At 42.1% G+C, this 17,952-nt stretch overlaps 1 long non-coding RNA gene across 1 annotated transcript; it reads left to right on the top strand.

The window, feature by feature from the left end:
• Positions 1 to 621: 621 nt before the first annotated feature.
• LOC133228881 (uncharacterized) lies at positions 622 to 14,920 on the top strand. Its single transcript, XR_009730399.1, has 2 exons — positions 622 to 999; positions 12,964 to 14,920. It is a non-coding gene; the product is annotated as an uncharacterized LOC133228881 (long non-coding RNA).
• The last annotated feature ends 3,032 nt before the right edge of the window (positions 14,921 to 17,952 follow it).

Here is a 17,952-nt window from a genome sequence, read left to right as displayed (position 1 = left end):
TCTGCTCAGGCTTCCAGAGGCATCAACAAGCTACAGTCCTTACTGCGAGGGGAGGATTTGGTTAATAGTTCCTAGTATTTTCAGCCCTTTCGTTGATTTCCTTCCCTTCTAGTATTTTTAGTTCCTGAGATAAAACTCTCATTTATAATAAAGTCAGAATCCCTGGAAAACATTTCGTCAATGAAACATTTGGCTTTGCTGTCCATTATTTTATTGAATGAAGGGGTTTCCCCCCCCCTCTTAAAACCTGGCAACCCAGTTCTGATTATTTAAAGGCAGACACAAAGGCAGAACTGGGTGGAGTTTTTAAATATTTAAGAAGTAAAAATCTTATTAAAAATGTTTACTCTTTGCCGTAAAATTGCCTTTCCAAAAGCACAGGTTTGCTAGGACCAAATCATTCACTTTAGGAACTAGGGTATGTCGGCACCAGATTCAGTTCTGGCAAATTCGAATTAAATGTATGTCTCAGCCTAAACTTGTTTTCGTGTGTTTGTTTTTTTTTCATTGTTATTCGCAGTCCCTGGCCTAAAATATTGAAATTTTGAGACACGACCAAATATTTTTAACTGAAACTAGTCCAATAAGAAGTTCTCTTTCTTTTCCTTTTTAAAGAAGTGTTATTTCTTTACAGGGTCCTTTCATTATTCCCCCAGAAATTTGGGGAGGTTTTTGCAATCATCATACATTTGAAATACCAGCTGCTAACTTCAACCCAATTTTCTGCCCTGTTTGAAAAGGATTTTTTGTTTGGATTTAGTGGGGTTAGGATTGAGAGTGTGTGCGCACGCACGTGTGTGCCCAGAAAGATAGAGGAAAAAAGACAGAAAAGCACACAAATAGTTTTGCTTTGAAGTTGCTACATAATTACTGTTAAGATCTACCAAAATGTACTGAGAGACAGCCCTGCTTACTCAAATCTGGTGATTGAGCAGACAAGCAGCGTCTGGGAAGACTTAAGGATGGATGAAATGGAAGCATCGGAAGAATGCAACCAAGGTAGACGGAAAGATGTTTTCTGTTGTGTTCTTGTAGAGACGTATTAGGGAAAGAGAGGGCAAGGGGAGGAAGGGATACTGGGGAAAAATAGAAAAGAAAACATTTATGGAGAAAAGGCCAGAAAGATATAAGAATTGAGGGGGGGGGGCGGGGAGAGGGAAGGATGGAAAGAGGGAGGGAGGGGAGAGAGAGAAAGAAAGGTACTGAGCTGTTTTATCTTCCTGTGCTTCCCTATTCAAAGCCCTATGTCCTTGGTGGAGACATTAAACCTTACATATGGAATGCAGCAACAAAAAAGTGGGGGGGGCAATATAGTGAGTTTCCCTTGTTGATTTCCTTTGTTGGAATACTGACTTGGAACATCTGAAGAGAAAACGGTCGCAAAGTTGGAGAATTTCTTCTTTCAGCAGGCTCTTTCCGCAAAAGTTGTTTATGTCACAGTGCCCCCTGGAGTATGGTGGGGAAGGGACCCCTAATGTCCCCCCTCTAACTCCCTACTCTTGACTTGTTTTTCTTACCATGGGGAGGGGAGGAAGGGGGAGGAAGGATTGGAAATTTTTGAAACAATCTCAGAAGCTTTTGAAGAGCTGCCACTGGCCAGGGGAGAGGAGGATTTCGAGAAATGACTTCCGATTTATTTCGGATAGTTAGGGGAAAGGGGAAGGAGGGAATAAAACCCTTCCTTCTCTCTCTTTTTTTTTTTTTTTTTCCTTCTCCCTTACCCCCTTAATCCTATTTTAGTTGAGGTCTGACCTTGGAAATTTCCAAAAGACTTTAATCTCCTGTACTCCAAATTGCTAAAAGGAGCTCAAAGAGAGCGTGTGTGCGTGCGGGTGAAAGGCGGTTTTAAATTGTTTATTTATGAATGGGTTAGACTTTCCTGATAGTAAGAATGTTAACTAGTTCATTAGGTACTCTCGGTACATTTAAGTCTTTTTTAGTTTTTCTTTTTATTCCCTTCTCTCCCTCTTTCTCTCTCTCCTTTTTCAGACAAATACATTTAATCACCAAAACACAGCAGAGAAAAAAATGATCTTCAGTTCTGCCTTCTGCCTCTGGGCAGACCTGACCCACTTGAATGTTAATATTCTCAGATAACTAGGAAATGCCATTTAGTATTTTCTATAACTACATGGCTGTCCTCCACCCTCCAACTCTCCCAGAGAAAACAAATTACCTTCCTGTAGCAAGAGGGGTGGGGGGGGGGGGATGGGGGGGCTGGAGGTGGAAAACCCAAGAGAAGAATCATTTCCATACATAGCTCCCAGATATAAAGGAAATCCAGGCTCTATGCTGATCTCAAATTTGGGGAGGTACGAACTCATTGAAATCATTAAGCATTTCATTTTTCAGATGAAAGGCTCTCCTTTTGCATTACTGGGGAGAGTTCTGATGTAATCTGAAGTGTCACATTGGAGGGGTCTTGGTGATTAAGTCTTTTCCATTTCTTTCATTAAAGGGCCGATTTTCCTGAGGTGGGTTGTAACTTCATTCCAATCTGAAATTTCACCCACCCACCCCGCAAAAAGGGCTATATGTTCGACCGATTTTTAGAAAGAATAACAAATCCAGTTGTATACTTATTTTTTAACTGCTTTTGATTTTATTGAACTACGAAACCACTTTGCTGTCATTCTCAAAGGTCCATTCTAAATCACGAGCTACGTCAAGGTATAATTACTCACATTTAAAACATTCCGTAATTATAGGAGGAAAGAATAGAAAAATGGCTTTAAAGAAAGGAATTGTTGGAAGCAATTGACTCTCAAGAAATGTCTGTCTTTCATAAAGTTCATAATTTCCCAGTAAATTCTTTTAAGTTAATAAACATATTAAACATAAAGAACCTTAAAAGCACTCCCCCCTCTACCATCTGCCACCACACATACACACACAGGGGAAAAAAAAAAAACAAACCCTAAATTCTTTTAAAATGTGCATTTTTTTTAAAGACCTCAGAGACGGAAATATTTCTCAGGAAATGTCAAACATGAGCGTCTACATAATATCTACATGAAATAATAAATCAAACTCAGCTTTTTTTTATCTGACAAAACACAATAAAATGGGTTTGGAACATTATTTTTGCGCATGCTTTTTAGCTCTCAAAAAAAAAAAAAAAAAACCTCCAATAATAGATAATGCCTTATTGGGAAAGATAACATGTTTTCTTATAACTTGGTGGGAAAAACTTTTTTTTATTTGCCCTTTGTAAAGGAAATTAGATATATATTTGGCGGGGGTGGGGGGTGCAGGCAGAATATAATGTTTCACTGTGATACAAGCCAACAAAAACCCAGGAAATTCAAAGTCCAACTGATGTTCAGCTAAAAATTCACACCATTGTACCCCTTTACTGACAACAGATTTAAGAGTCCAGAATGTCTGGGGGAACATTTCCTGACTTTCAGCCTCTCATGTCTAAACAGTAAATTGTTATTTAAACTTCAGCCAGTCTTAGAAGAACTGCTCCCTCCCACCTTTTTTTTTTTTTTTTGCTTCTTATATTTCTCCATGTATATTTTATATCTTTGCTGGTCCTTGTTTCACATCACCTGAAATGTATACATTATATTGCATTTTAATCCCAGTGATGGATAGGCTTTCTGGGGAAACTGAAATCTTTTTTCAATGAGAAGAGTATTTAACAAGAGAGGAGAAGAATCATAGCAGTGGGATTTCCAAGCTGAGAGAAACCAAGGATATAGAGCAAATAGAAAGGGAAAGATAAATCAAAGGAAAAGGTTGGCGAATTGGGGGGTAGGGGGACCCCAGACTGTGTCCATGGCCTTGTTTGGGGCTATGCCTAGAACAACGTTAACCATCAGGGACTCATGCCTTTGTGTAGGTTTCAGTTACAAAATCAAATTATAGAACTTAACACGCTGTCAGGAGCCCTTGCTAAATATTTAAACCCTCAAGTTCCACACCATTTGTGAATTCCAGATCATTAATTTACTACTGGATTGTTAATTACAACGGAGTAATGGAAAACCGGGCTTGTCGATTTTATGGACACCGCTCCCGTACAAGTGCCTGTGGTACTTTCAGAGGCTAAAAGCTTAAACTTTAACTACATTCTAAGTATTTGGGACTGGGGTGAAAGGGGGACCTGTGAGTAAATGCTTTGAGCAGGTAAGTAGTTAGTTATTAAAATGGGCTTTGAAGCCCTCTCTTGGTGTATGTCTGCATATTTTAAGGGTCCCAGCAAAAAAACAACTTTTTTTTAAATGCACCTAATTTAGATTTCATTGAATTTTCTGCACGCACTGATGTTAGGATATTTTGGTGAGTTTAATTCCCCCAACCCTTCTGTAAGAAAGAAAAGAAACTCTTTCTCGAAGAGATTTAGCAAGGGAAGAGAAATCCTTTTTAAAAAGCTTAGAGAACAGGGAAGGGGTCGGGGAGTTAAGTGGTAAGAAGGCTTTAATTTCTAAAGCTTTAATCCCAAAGGAGAAGGACTATCTACGGAAGAACTGAAACTAATTTACCTGAATTCCTTTGTCACTGCCTGACTCTCCACTATTAAATGATTCTTTTCACTAGCCAATAAAACCGAATCCAAAGCCTGTTTGGGATGGAGGGCTGGTACCAGACCTACCCACTCCCGCAAAATGGAAAGCCAGTTTTCTATGCTATTTGCTTTAGTTTCCCCAAAAGGATTTTCAGAGAGAGAGCTGGGAGTTCAGGCCACCCTACTTGGGTCTCACTTAGATAGGGAAACATGGGGGAACGCGTTGGCTCTTGTTCCCGGAACTGAACGCTTCCTAAGTGTATCCCAGAAAAGAAAGAGAAAGTACCTGCATCTTAGGTTGACAAACCGGTAGCTGTTTTGTCTTTGTTTCCCTCTCATGGGCTGTTTTAGGATCTCTGCCAAGGCAAAGGGTTGTGGAAGTGATTGCTGCTCTTCAGAAAACAGTGCAGACTTTCTGCAACTTCATATCTCCACCTTGTAACAGATAGAGCTACCGCGACCATCTGGAAGATGTCACAGAAGATGTTTACAAAAGATTGGGGCGGGGGGGGGGTCCTTAAAAGCAAGTAGCTGTATAAAAATACTGAGTTGGTTTTTTTTTAACATCACGACAGCGACTTTCATTCTATTGCTGACATCCCGTCGGTCAGGATGGCAAAGAATATACGAGAGAAAGCATTAAAAGTGCCTAATCACGGCTACTAACAAGGAAAAGTACCCAGCACGGAGTAAACATTCAATAGTTGTTATTTAATTTTAGTAGAAGTAATAGCCTTTCAAACTCTTTTGTCCCACCTTGAAACTAGAAAGGGCCCCTCCGCCTTTTATTACAGGAAATCAAGCCGAGGAAGAAATGAAGATAAGATAAAACGGCTCAGTAATCACCGTTCCTGGGTTTTCCAACCTCGAGTGAGGCCTTGATTCCAAGTCTCTTTGCCCAGACAATGACAAGCACCCAATTGAAAAATGGATGAACTAAAGCTTTTCGCTGTTCTCCTGTCCAAATTGGATTGGTTACCCAATTTGACTGAGTGCTTAGAAATTAGTCAATAAGGCAACTAATTAATAATTTGACTGGGTGGGGGGAATGGTGGAGGAGAAGTCAATTTCTCAGCTGTACACAGATGTAAGTCAGAGGAAACCTTGAGGCCCCTTACTACATAATTCTAGCAAAAGCCTGTTTTGAAAATCTTGTAAGCTGATTTAAAACAGGAATTCTGGGTTTAGTTTACTTTGTATTAAGCCTTTTCGTCTCAATGAAATAATATAGTGGAGAGAGATATCAATGAAATAATATAGTGGAGAGAGATGATATACAGAGGAAAAAAACAAAGCTGTGAGAGTTAATACAAGATACAGTAAACATATATTCTCTATAATATATATTTATAAACTATATTGTGTAATAATATAGTCATTATAATCATAGTGCAGAAAGTATTCATGCAGAAGGTATGTCCTAGGTATGTGCTGAGTAAGTACTTTGAAAATGTTGTCTTATTTAATCCTATGAGGGAGGTGCTATGATACTATGACCCCCAATTTACAGGTAAGGAGACTGAAGCCCAGAGAGGTCAGCCATTTAAAAACCAGGATCATATAACAGTAAAAAGAAACAGCAAGATTTTGAACCCAGAGCCACAGATTTCAAACGCCGCTTTCCTATTCCTCTCCTCTAAGACCATGGAGAAAATTAACCAGTGATCTTGTTGCCAACTTTCTTCCTGCTTAAGGGAAAACTAAATGACTTCAAAAACTGGCCCTAATTTGATGTTTGTCCATGAACAAGGCATGTTCCGCTGGACCTCAGTTTTCCCTGGACAAAGTCAGAGAGCTCCTCTAACAGCAGCTTCACAAAATCACCTTATCATTCCACACTCCAGACTCTATCAAGAAACATGTTTTTATGTGCGTGGATTTAAATGCAAACTAGTACAGCCACTATGGAGAATAGTGTGGCGATTCCTTAAAAAACTGGAAATAGAACTGCCTTATGATCCAGCAATCCCACTGTTGGGCATACACACTGAGGAAACCAGAAGGGAAAGAGACACGTGTACCCCAATGTTCATCGCAGCACTGTTTATAATAGCCAGGACATGGAAGCAACCTAGATGTCCATCAGCAAATGAATGGATAAGCAAGCTGTGGTACATATACACAATGGAGTATTACTTAGCCATTAAAAAGAATTCATTTGAATCAGTTCTAATGAGGTGGATGAAACTGGAGCCTATTATACAGAGTGAAGTAAGCCAGAAGGAAAAACACCAATACAGTATACTAACGCATATATAAGGAATTTAGAAAGATGAGAACAATAACCCTGTGTACGAGACAGCAAAAGAGACACTGATGTATGGAACAGACTTATGGACTCTGTGGGAGAGGGAGAGGGTGGGAAAATTTGGGAGAATGGCATTGAAACATGTAAAATATCATGTATGAAACGAGATGCCAGTCCAGGTTCAATGCACGATACTGGATGCTTGGGGCTAGTGCACTGGGACAACCCAGAGGGATGGTATGGGGAGGGAGGAGGGAGGAGGGTTCAGGATGGGGAGCACATGTATACCTGTGATGGATTCATTTTGATATTTGGCAAAACTAATACAATTATGTAAAGTTTAAAAATAAAATAAAATTTAAAAAAGAAAAAAAAAAAAAGAAACATGTTTTCAAAAACTTATCAGATCTTCTGTCTGTACCCACAGATGGCAAAACTTGAAAAGATACTAGGAATTTTTGTTTGTTTGCTTGTCTCATTTTTAAAATTTTTATTTTATATTGGAGTATGGATGATTTACAATGATGTACAGTGAAGTAATTTAGTTATACATACATAAACATATATCTATTGTTTTCAGATTCTTTTCCATGTAGGTTATTAGAGAGTATTAAGTAGAGTTCCCCATGCTATACAACAGGTCCTTGTTGATTATTTTTTTTTAATTTTTATATGGAACATAATTGATTTACAATGTTAGGTTCAAGTATACAGCAAAGTGATTCAGTTATACATATACATGGATCTATACTTTTGACACTAGGGTTTTTCAATCTGGACTAGACGTTAAGAGATTGTTTAGAGACGCTTCATCAAGTTGTTAAGAACAAGAGTAGTCTGGGTTTAATTCATACTCTACCACCCACTAGGAAAGTGGGCCTCAGTGGTCTCACCTGTAAAACTAGAATAATGGGATTAATAACGCAGACATGAATACATATCCCATAGGGTTGTGAGGGTTAGATAAGAAAATGCTTTATATAGTGAAGGACACAGAGCTAGGAACATTGGGGATGCTCAGTAGGCATTTTCTACAGTAAGGATGATGGCGGTGTTGGAGATGATGAAGACAGTGATGATGATGGTGGGTGACAATGGTGATGATGATGGTGGTGGTGGTGGTGATGATGATAGTGGTGATGATGGTGATGATGATAGTGGTGATGATGGTGGCGGTGATGGTGGTGGTGGTTATGATGGTGATGATGATGGTGGCGGTGGTGATGATGGTGGTGGTGATGTTGGTGATTGATTATGGTGGTGGTGATGATGGTGATGATGATGGTGGTAATGATGGTGGTGGTGGTGGTGGTGATGATGGTCATGATGATGGTGATGATGATGATGGTAATGATGATGGTGGTGGTGGTGGTGGTGATGATGGGGATGGTGATGATGGTGGTGATGATGGGGATGATGATGGTGGTGATGGTGGTGATGATGATGGTGGTGATGATGATAATGGTGATGGTGGTGATGATGATGATGGTGATGGTGATGATGGTGGTGGTGATGATGGTGATTGATTATGGTGATGGTGGTGATGATGGTGGTGGTGATGGTGGTGGTGGTGATGATGGCGATAATGATGATGGTGATGGTGATGATGATGGTGGTGATGGTGGTGATGATGATGGTGGTGATGGTGGTGGTGGCGGTGGTGATGATGATGATGATGGTGGTGGTGGTGATGATGGTGATGATGATGATAGTGATGGTGATGATGATGATGGTGGTGATGGTGGTGGTGGTGGTGATGATGATGATGATGGTGGTGGTGGTGATGATGGTGATGATGATGATAGTGATGGTGATGATGGTGATGATGATGATGGTAATGATGATGGTGGTGGTGGTGGTGGTGATGATGGGGATGGTGATGATGGTGGTGATGATGGGGATGATGATGGTGGTGATGATGGTGATTGATTATGGTGATGGTGGTGATGATGGTGGTGGTGATGATGGTGGTGGTGGTGATGATGGCGATAATGATGATGGTGATGGTGATGATGATGGTGGTGATGGTGGTGATGATGATGGTGGTGATGGTGGTGGTGGCGGTGGTGATGATGATGATGATGGTGGTGGTGGTGATGATGGTGATGATGATGATAGTGATGGTGATGATGATGATGGTGGTGATGGTGGTGGTGGTGGTGATGGTGGTGATGGTGGTGATGATGGTGATGATGGTGATGGTAGTGATGATGATGGTGGTGATGGTGGTGATGATGATGATGGTGGTAGTGGTGGTGATGATGGTGGTGGTGATGATGGTGGTGATGATGATGGTGGTGGCAGTGATGATGGTGGTAACGATGGTGGTGGTATGGTAAAAACGGTGATGGAAATGATGATGTTGGTGACAGTTATCATGCCGATGGTGATGATTCTGATCATGAAGGGAATGATGGTGATATTAAGTCATTCAGTTAACAGCTGAGGAAACTGAGACCCTCCCCCCACCAAAATTATATGCTAATAACCAGCCTAGCCAAAACTAGAAATCCATCTCCCTGGAGCTGGCCCACTGCCTCATGCTAAAAATAAGTGGAGTAGGATTTGGCTGAAGGAAGCTGGGAATAGCAGGTCAGGTCGTGGCTGAGAATCAGCATGGTTTTGGCTTCCCCTCCACCCTGAGCTCATTTTACAATGCCAGAGAAATCACTCTGTCCTCACCAGACCTCGTTCATTGCCTTTTATGGATGATGACACCTCTTGATGTTTAACTGAGAGGTAGGGGAAGAAAGTGAGGTCTAGCAAGCTGCTTTTTAAACAGTAGCTCCCAGTGATCCTATTGCAGCTGGTCTCACACTGTATTCTGAGAAATTCTCCCACAGAATCGACTTACTTTCTGGTTTCAGCCCAAGAGACAAAATAACCTACTGAATTTGTCTATTTAATTTTCCAGATGGGGCTAAGTGGTCCCTCAAGGAGCTTGAGATCAAGTCAGTAAGAAATCAGATTTGAAAGAAAACAGGAGCATGAGAGAGGGGAGAAGTACATATATTTCATGCCAAGTAATAACAGAATTGATATTTTGGGTCAGCACACATCCCCAAAGAGCACTGAGTCTTCCCAATAAGGAGAGTAAAATTAGTTGTAAGATTTAAAGGAGCTCTATCTCAAGGAACAGACGCCCCAGGAATTCAAAGCTAACACACAGGAAGAATAGGTGATAATATTTCCCTTAAGGTACCCATGGCAGACATTACTAACAGATACTGGCATCCTCCACTAAGCCCAAAGCCGCCTCCCAAAGCTTCTCACAGAGCTCTAGGCAGCCATGAGCAATCGATCAGAGTGGACACGCAGATGGAAATGATTTTCCATTTAGCACATGGGAGCAAGACCCCGTAAATGATTCATAAGGTCTTGTGCTGCTGAAGAAACAATTAAGTGACTAGGTCAGGGGAGAGGTTACAGCCTTATTTAGACCTCCCAGTATAATCACATTCCAAACACTGTGGGTGATATTTCATTCATTCATTCACTCGTCCATTCATCCATTCACTCATCCACACATTCATCCATTCACTCATCCACACATTCATTCATTCATTCACTCACTCATTTATTCATTATTCATTCACTTTCTTATTTATTCCTTCACTCATTTTCCCAATCATTCATTCCCTCTGTCATTCATTCTTTAACCAATATTTACTTATTCTGCATTCTAAGTGCCAAACTGTCCCACATGCTGAAGGCTTAAAAGTGAACAAGACAGACTCAACCCTGTCTACAGAGAGATTATAGAAAGGCCGGCATGGGGTGAGGTGGAGAGGTGAGCAGGGGAAAAAAGTGTTGTTTTTTTTGGTCACAGAAAAAAAAAAAGCTACATGTAACAATTACATAATTCATTATTTCTTTTTAATTGTGGTCACTGAAACAAAGAGTAATACTGCATGCTCTGAGAGCAGAGAGCAGGGACTCAGCTTAGCCTGGTGGGGAAAGGTGAGGATGGGAATCCTTACCTCAAGTGTCCCAGAGGAATAAACATTTGAGGTGAACACTGAAGGATGAGGAGATAACTAGACATAGAGGGGAAAGGGTTTCCAGGCAGAAGGAATGGCTTCTGTAGAAGTCTGGAAGGATGGAAGCATTTTCATCACTGAAAATGAGAGAAGATCAGAGGGACCAGAGCCCAGGGAAGGCCGGAAGGCGTGATGCTAGATGACACTACGAAGGTGAGCAAGGGGCAGTGTTCCCTCCCAAACACGAGTCCCAGTGTGACCCTCACCTGCTAAGAACCCTTCAGTGACTGGCCCCTGCCCTCACAACAAACTCCAAACCCCTCACCACGTTCTGGCTCCAATCACCTCTCCACCTCGCCCCATGCCAGCCTTTTCACTGAAGACACTGAACCCAGATTAAACATCCAGTTTCCAGGATGGGAAACACTGCACTGTAAGCCCCATAGGAGCAAAGACAACGTGTGTGTTGTTTCCTGCTGTATCCCCAGTGCCCAGGGTCCTGGCACCATGCCAGACATAGAGATGAACTTGAGAAATACTGTAAATGTACGAATGAGTGATCCTTTGACCTCACCCTTGGCATAGTGCCACGCACAACGCACTGAAGGTTTAAACGTTAGACAAGAGCAGAGAAAGGGGAACGGAGGGAGGGTGGGGAGGGAAGGAAGGAAGAAGGAAAGGAGGGAATGAAGACAGGATGGAGGGAGGAGGGGGAAAAGGAAGGAAGGAGAAGGAAGGAGGCAAGAAGGAATGGGGGGTGGAAGGAAGGAGGAAGCGAAACATCTTATGTGAGTATTGGGAAAAGGTCATGCCATAACCAAGCTTTTCAAAGCTCTAATTCTCATCCTAAAAGACAGTGAATCTAAATATTTCAGAACAAATGATTGTTTAAAAAAAAAAAAGATTCAGACTCACCAACCTGGCAACACAGGGTCCAGTAGGGAGAAGGAGGACCGACTGTAAGCAAGATGGGTGGGGCCCATTTGGAAGCTTCCAGCCAAAAAGCATTTTTGTGGCCTCGTAATTTCTGAAAGCTCTTGGCGAGGCTAACTGACTCCAGGCTCAGTCTCCTGCAGAGATCTCATCCCTGCCATCCCCTCAGTTCACCAACACGTAACCTAACCCAGGCCAGGCTGTTGGCTGGGCCTCAGTTTCCCTGCCTGTAAAAAGAAATCCTTGGGTTAGATCATCTCTAATCCAGCCCTAACACTGTGAGTCTCTCAGGTTCTCTTCCTGGAATCCCTTCCTATCCATCCACCTCAGCTCTGAAAATATTAACAATCATAATTACTATAATAATAGTAATTATACTAGCTACCACTTACTGAAGCACTTTGTTTTTCATCTTTGCAACTGTCACATAAGGTTGATCTATGATCTCATTTTACACAGGAGGAAACAAATTCAGAGAGGTTATGTGCCTTGCCCAAAGTAACACAGCCAGGTAAGGGAAATGCAGGAATCTGATCTCAGACATGTTTAAACCCAAAGCCCATCCACCCCTTCCTTTATCCACAAATCTAACAGGTCCCAGCAGGACAGATGTTTACTGAACACAGACATAGAGTCCCTAGTTAGCTTGTGAGGCAGGGGGAAAAACAGGCAAAGGAATATGTATGGTAATGGCACCCCACTTCAGTACTCTTGCCTGGAAAATCCCATGGATGGAGGAGCCTGGTAGGCTGTAGTTCATGGGGTCGCTAAGAGTCGGACCAGACTGAGCGACTTTACTTTCATTTTTCACTTTCCTGCATTGGAGAAGGAAATGGCAACCCACTCCAGTGTTCTTGCCTGGAGAATCCCAGGGACGGGGGAGCCTGGTGGGCTGCCGTCTATGGGATCGCACAGAGTCAGACACAACTGAAGTGACTTAGCTTAGCAATGTTATTATTGTTTGCCCAGCCTCTCTTTTTCCTTTCTTTCTGGGGCAAGGGATAAAATTGTCTTTCATATATATACAGATTATGGAGTTTTAGGGGCTATCACCTCTGCCATCCTTTTAGTTCTAATGGAACCACCAAGCACACACAACCCTCCCAATGGCAGCAGTCACGTGGGGCCTAGGTCACATGACCCATCCTGTGCAATTATAGTAAAATATTAACCATCACCCGGTCATGATGATTGGTGATTGGTTCAATACTGAACATGTGACTCAAAACAGCCAGTAACAGCCCTCCCCTGCTCCTAAGTTCTGAAGGAAGGCTTTCTCTTTACTCTAGAACCGCTATGCTGATGCGGAGAAGGCAATGGAAACCCACTCCAGTACTCTTGCCTGGAAAATCCCATGGACGGAGGAGCCTGGTAGGCTGCAGTCCATGGGATCACGAAGAGTTGGACATGACTGACGCGACGTAGCAGCAGCAGCAGCAGCAACCATGCTGATGTGATAGAAGCTTCAAGTTTCCTGTGACCTTGCCCCCATGGCCACCCCACGCACAAATGCCATGAAAGGGAAGCCCCACCCCGTTAGAGAGAAGAATGCGGCCAACAGAGAAGCTGAAATGAGAGTCAAGGAGAAAGGAACCCTCACGCCATAAATGGGCTGCTGAAACCAACTCCACACTTGTCCTTCCCAGTTACTGAGCTAGTAAGGGCCTGAGATGTGATTCAGCCACTTGCAATCAGTAGAGTCTTAAGAGAATTTTTGACCAGCATTGCATAGTTGTGGTGATATCCCACCGCATACACGAACACAGTATGTCTGCTACCTAGAATTGTGCAGAAAGACCTGGTAAAGGGCATTGAGGAGAAAAAGAGGCAAGGAAGAAATATAGACAGAAAAGAAAAATTGCCAAACCGCCATTTCCTTCCCATCTAGTCTTGGCTCAATCTCTGACCCATGGTTATGCATTCATATCATCTGGGCTTCAGTTTCCCCAGAAAATCATGTCTTCTCTTTACCAAACAGCTTTTTTTCTGTTACCTCATTTATTCCTCACTAAAACCTGCAAAATAGAAAAGTTATATCCATTCTGCAGAGGAGAAACTTAGCCATAGAACAATTAAATTACCACATAATTAAGTGGCAGAGCCTAGACTTTTGAACCAAGATCGTGTAACTTAAAATCCATCCCTTTAAAACAAAACGACAAAACTACTTCCAACAGTCTCCCCCATCAATGACACATTGGTTTGGATGCCAGCACTTTCAATGGAGTTCTCCTTCTCTTTCTGCTCTGATATGTCAAGGGTTGCCTGTGCCTGAAGATCTGAAATTAACCAGGCACATCCTGACACAAGAGGATGTTTCTTTTCAGCAGTAAAAGAGCTTACAGGTAGTTTGATCCTAAGAGGAAATATCCCCAGGACAGTGGCTGGCAGCAAGCAGTAGGCTCCCTCCACTTCCAGAAATCAGTGCCTGTGTGTGTGGAAGGCAATTAGGACAGCCCACTTGTTAATACAGAGGTGAAGATATGAACATGAGGATGTCTAGTGGGTATTGAATAAAGCCGGACAGAGGCCTTTGGAAGCAGACAAGAGGAGGAACATGATGTATAATATTGTCACTTACACTGCTTTGAACCCACAAGCCAGAAGACCTTTTACATCTATACTCAGTGTTACTTTTCATCCTAGGGAAGAAAGAAAGGGTCTGATGACCCATAGCAATCTGTACCTAGACTCTCTACTCAACCAGAACTTATTGAGCACCTACTATATGCCAGCTACTGTTCTAGTTACTGAGGACACAGGGATGAACAAGACAGCTGTCCTCAAACCCGCTTTCTGAATCATAGATCTGATCGTGGCATACTCCCTGCCTAAAACCATCGATGGCTCCCCATTGCCCACAGAATCAAGTTCAAAGCCCTCAATATGGTGTACAAAGCATTTCATTGTCCAGCCTCTTCAATTTCATCTCTTTCACATGCTCACCATCCCCAATCCTCCCGATTCATGCTGTGGCTATACTAAAATATTTTCAGTGCCCCCTGACTCCCAGGTTTTCAGACTTTCCTGTCCATCTCCCTTGGAGCACTGTTCTAACGCCACCAGGTCCTCTTGCCCACTCCATGGTTGTCCCACTCTTACTTATCCCTCAGTATACAGGTCACCTCTTCAGGAAGTTTTCTTGATCCCTTTTCCACACCAATGTTAAGCATCATTTTTTTTTTAATTTAACTTTACATACATTATTGGTTTTATACATAAAACAAATAAAAAAGCAAAACTCCAGTGCTTTGTCACAACTTAAATTTTTTTACTACTATTACATTTTGCTAGAGTAGAACTTATATTTTACTGGTGGTAGAATGTATTCATTAAAAACTCCAAACTCCATATATATCAAAATGTAAAGCCCTTAGCTATCTCTCTGTTATTTTTTATCAATTATTTTCACTATTAAATTTTATCATATAAAATCTTCCCTTAAGTTTGTTGCACTTTCTATATCAGCAGAATAATTTTATTTCATATGCTATTCAACAAATGAATAAATACTAACATCAGTCATCAGATTTCTGGACCTTAATGTCAAAAATGAGATTATGTTCTCTGGTATGAATCTTTCTTCTGTAAAGTTTTTTTAACTTTTTATTTTATAGTGGAGTATAGCTGATGAGGGCTTCCCTGGTGGCTCAGCAGTAAAGAATCTGCCTGCAGTGCAGGAGACACAGAAGATGCGGGTTCAATTCCTGGCTCAGAAAGTTCCCCTGGAGAAAGTCATGACAACCCACTCCAGTATTCTTGCCTGGAGAATCCCATGGACAGAGGAGCCTGGTGAGCTACAGTCCATGGGGTCACAAAGAGGTGGGCACAACTGAAACTACTTAGCACTCATGCACACATAGGCAATTAACAATGCAGTGATACCTCCAGGTGGACAGCAAGGGGCTCAGCCGTATGTATATATGTGTCCATTCTCCCCCAAACTTCCCTCCAGCCAGGAGTGTTAAGCATCTTTAAATGATAGTGTTGTTTTGTTAGCCTCCCAACTCTCTCTTCCTTCTCTAGTAACAGAAAATCCTTCCTCCTATGGAGAATGCGTTCGAAGGCATTCAGTGGGCTATCCCATGCTCTTATCTTAGCCACAGATGACTTGAGCCAGGAATATCACCAAGCTATCACTGAGACCCCACTAAACACTAAATGCCACAACAGAAGACAGACCTATATATGTGTAATTATGGCTCTTTTGCTTCCCAGGTGGCGCTAGTGGTAAAGAACCCACCTGCCAATGCAGGAGAGTAAGAGACACAGGTTCAGTCCCTGGGTTGGGAAGATCCCCTGGAGGAGGGCATGGCAACCCACTCCAGAATTCTTGCCTAGAGAATCCCATGGACAGAGGAGCCTGGTGGGCTGCAGTCCATGGGGTCACAAAGAGTGAGACACAACTGAAGCAACTCAGCACGCACAGGAGAAAACAACACAATATTGTAAAGCAATTTTCCTCCAATTAAAAAGCAAATTAAAGAGAGAGAAAAGGACAGATTTGTTTGCTTTGCTGTCCTGACCTCAGCACCTAACATGGGTGGAGAATCCACAGGTAGGTTATCAATAAATATATTTGAATAGACAAAGGGAGAAAACTTAATTTGCTTTTACATTTGATCAAGCTAAAAACAACTGAGGCTTTCTACCACCAAAACTTCATATTTTAGGTCACGGAGAACCAAATTTCAGTTTAAAAGACCTGGGTTCAAATCCTAGCTTTGCCATCTAAGAACTCAGTGGCATTGGGCAGGTGGTTTACCCTCTTCAAGATTCAGTTTTCTTGCTTATAAAATGGGGCTTAAAATGAACTTGCTGGGACTTCCCTGCTGCTCCAGTGGCTAAGACTCCGTGCTCCAATGAAGGGGACCTGGGTGCAATCCCTCGTCAGGGAACCAGATCCCATGGCCCACAAATAAAGATCCCGTGTGCCACAAGGAAGATCAAAGATCTCTCACCCTGAAACTAAGACCTCATACACCCAAATAAGTAAATAAAAATATTTTAAATAAAAATTTAAAAAAATAAAATGAGCCTGCTTCATTGGGATATGATGAGAGATAAACAAGACTGTATTTGCAAAATTCTTAGGGCAGGCGTTGGTACTCGGTAGGAATCAGTGAACAGTAGTAGTCTCTGAGATTGTATTTAAACTAAGGACTCTAAGCTGTATATAAACTAAGCTCCAAGCATTAGCACTTCCTGTTCAGAAGAGTTGTCATCTGTTGACATCAGAAAGATCCATCCACACTGTCCCCTGACCAAGCAGATCTGCATTGGGAACTACATAGTCAACAAAAGGCACATTTTGCAGCCTCAGCTAGTCAGGAGTTTCCCATGATGCCTTAAGGAGCATCAATTTGCCACATCCTCTACCCTTGTCTGCACCTCGCATCAACCTGGATTGAAACGGCTACAATAAAAGACAGAGAAATGCCTGCTAATTATTTCCATTTCATGGGCTTTGGAATGCTTATATTTGCCATATTTTTCTCATGGGATTTGATTTAGTGATGTGTTTTAATTACCTAGAAACTCTGAAACGTTGATGGCGTTTCATTGGGTAAGCATGGTTGTTCCTGAAAGGGATGACTAAAACTAAGGCTATTTTTAGGAGAGAAAACGGGCTCATTTCCTCTCTGTCAAATCCAATTAGCTTCCTTCACCTACCAAAACGTAGCACTGAATGTACCAGAACACCGTTGCTTGGTGCCCAACTGCGGTCTGAAGCTCTGTTGGTAGCACTGCCTTGTGGGTGAAAGCACGAACTCTAGAAGCAGAAGGACAAGTGGAGTGACCTTGGGGAAGTTAGCTGAATTCACAGAGTTAGTTTTCAAATAGGGGAAACGGAGAGCCATAGTTGTGCTGGTTGGATGTCCCAGTTTCAGCTGCCATTCTCCCAAGAGCAGACCCTACATCATGTACTTGTGTGGCGGTAACTTATTCAGAACATGATCTCAAAAAGTAGGAGTGAACTAATGAGGAAGGAAAAGGGATCTTTTTTAAAGTACATTATCAAGGTCTGTGATATAGGCAACAGAGTCTTGATTTTGCACAGAGTATTTATTCAACAGTCCATGGTTGGGTCCCTGCACTTCTAGACAGAACTTGGGTGCCACCTAGCAGGCTCTTGGAGCACCAGAGAAGGTACTGGAACAGAAATACAGAAATCCAGAGAATAGGTCCTTCAGACTGCCAACTGAGGTATGTCTGAGTTCCCAGGGAACTGTCTACCACTGCTGAGGCTGAAATCAGAATTGATTGGAGGAGATGCA

This window comes from Bos javanicus, chromosome 17 (assembly GCF_032452875.1).
Source record: "Bos javanicus breed banteng chromosome 17, ARS-OSU_banteng_1.0, whole genome shotgun sequence".
Classification (NCBI taxonomy): domain Eukaryota; kingdom Metazoa; phylum Chordata; class Mammalia; order Artiodactyla; family Bovidae; genus Bos; species Bos javanicus.
Note: the sequence above shows the minus strand (reverse complement) of the source record. Positions and strands in the feature narration are given on the sequence as shown.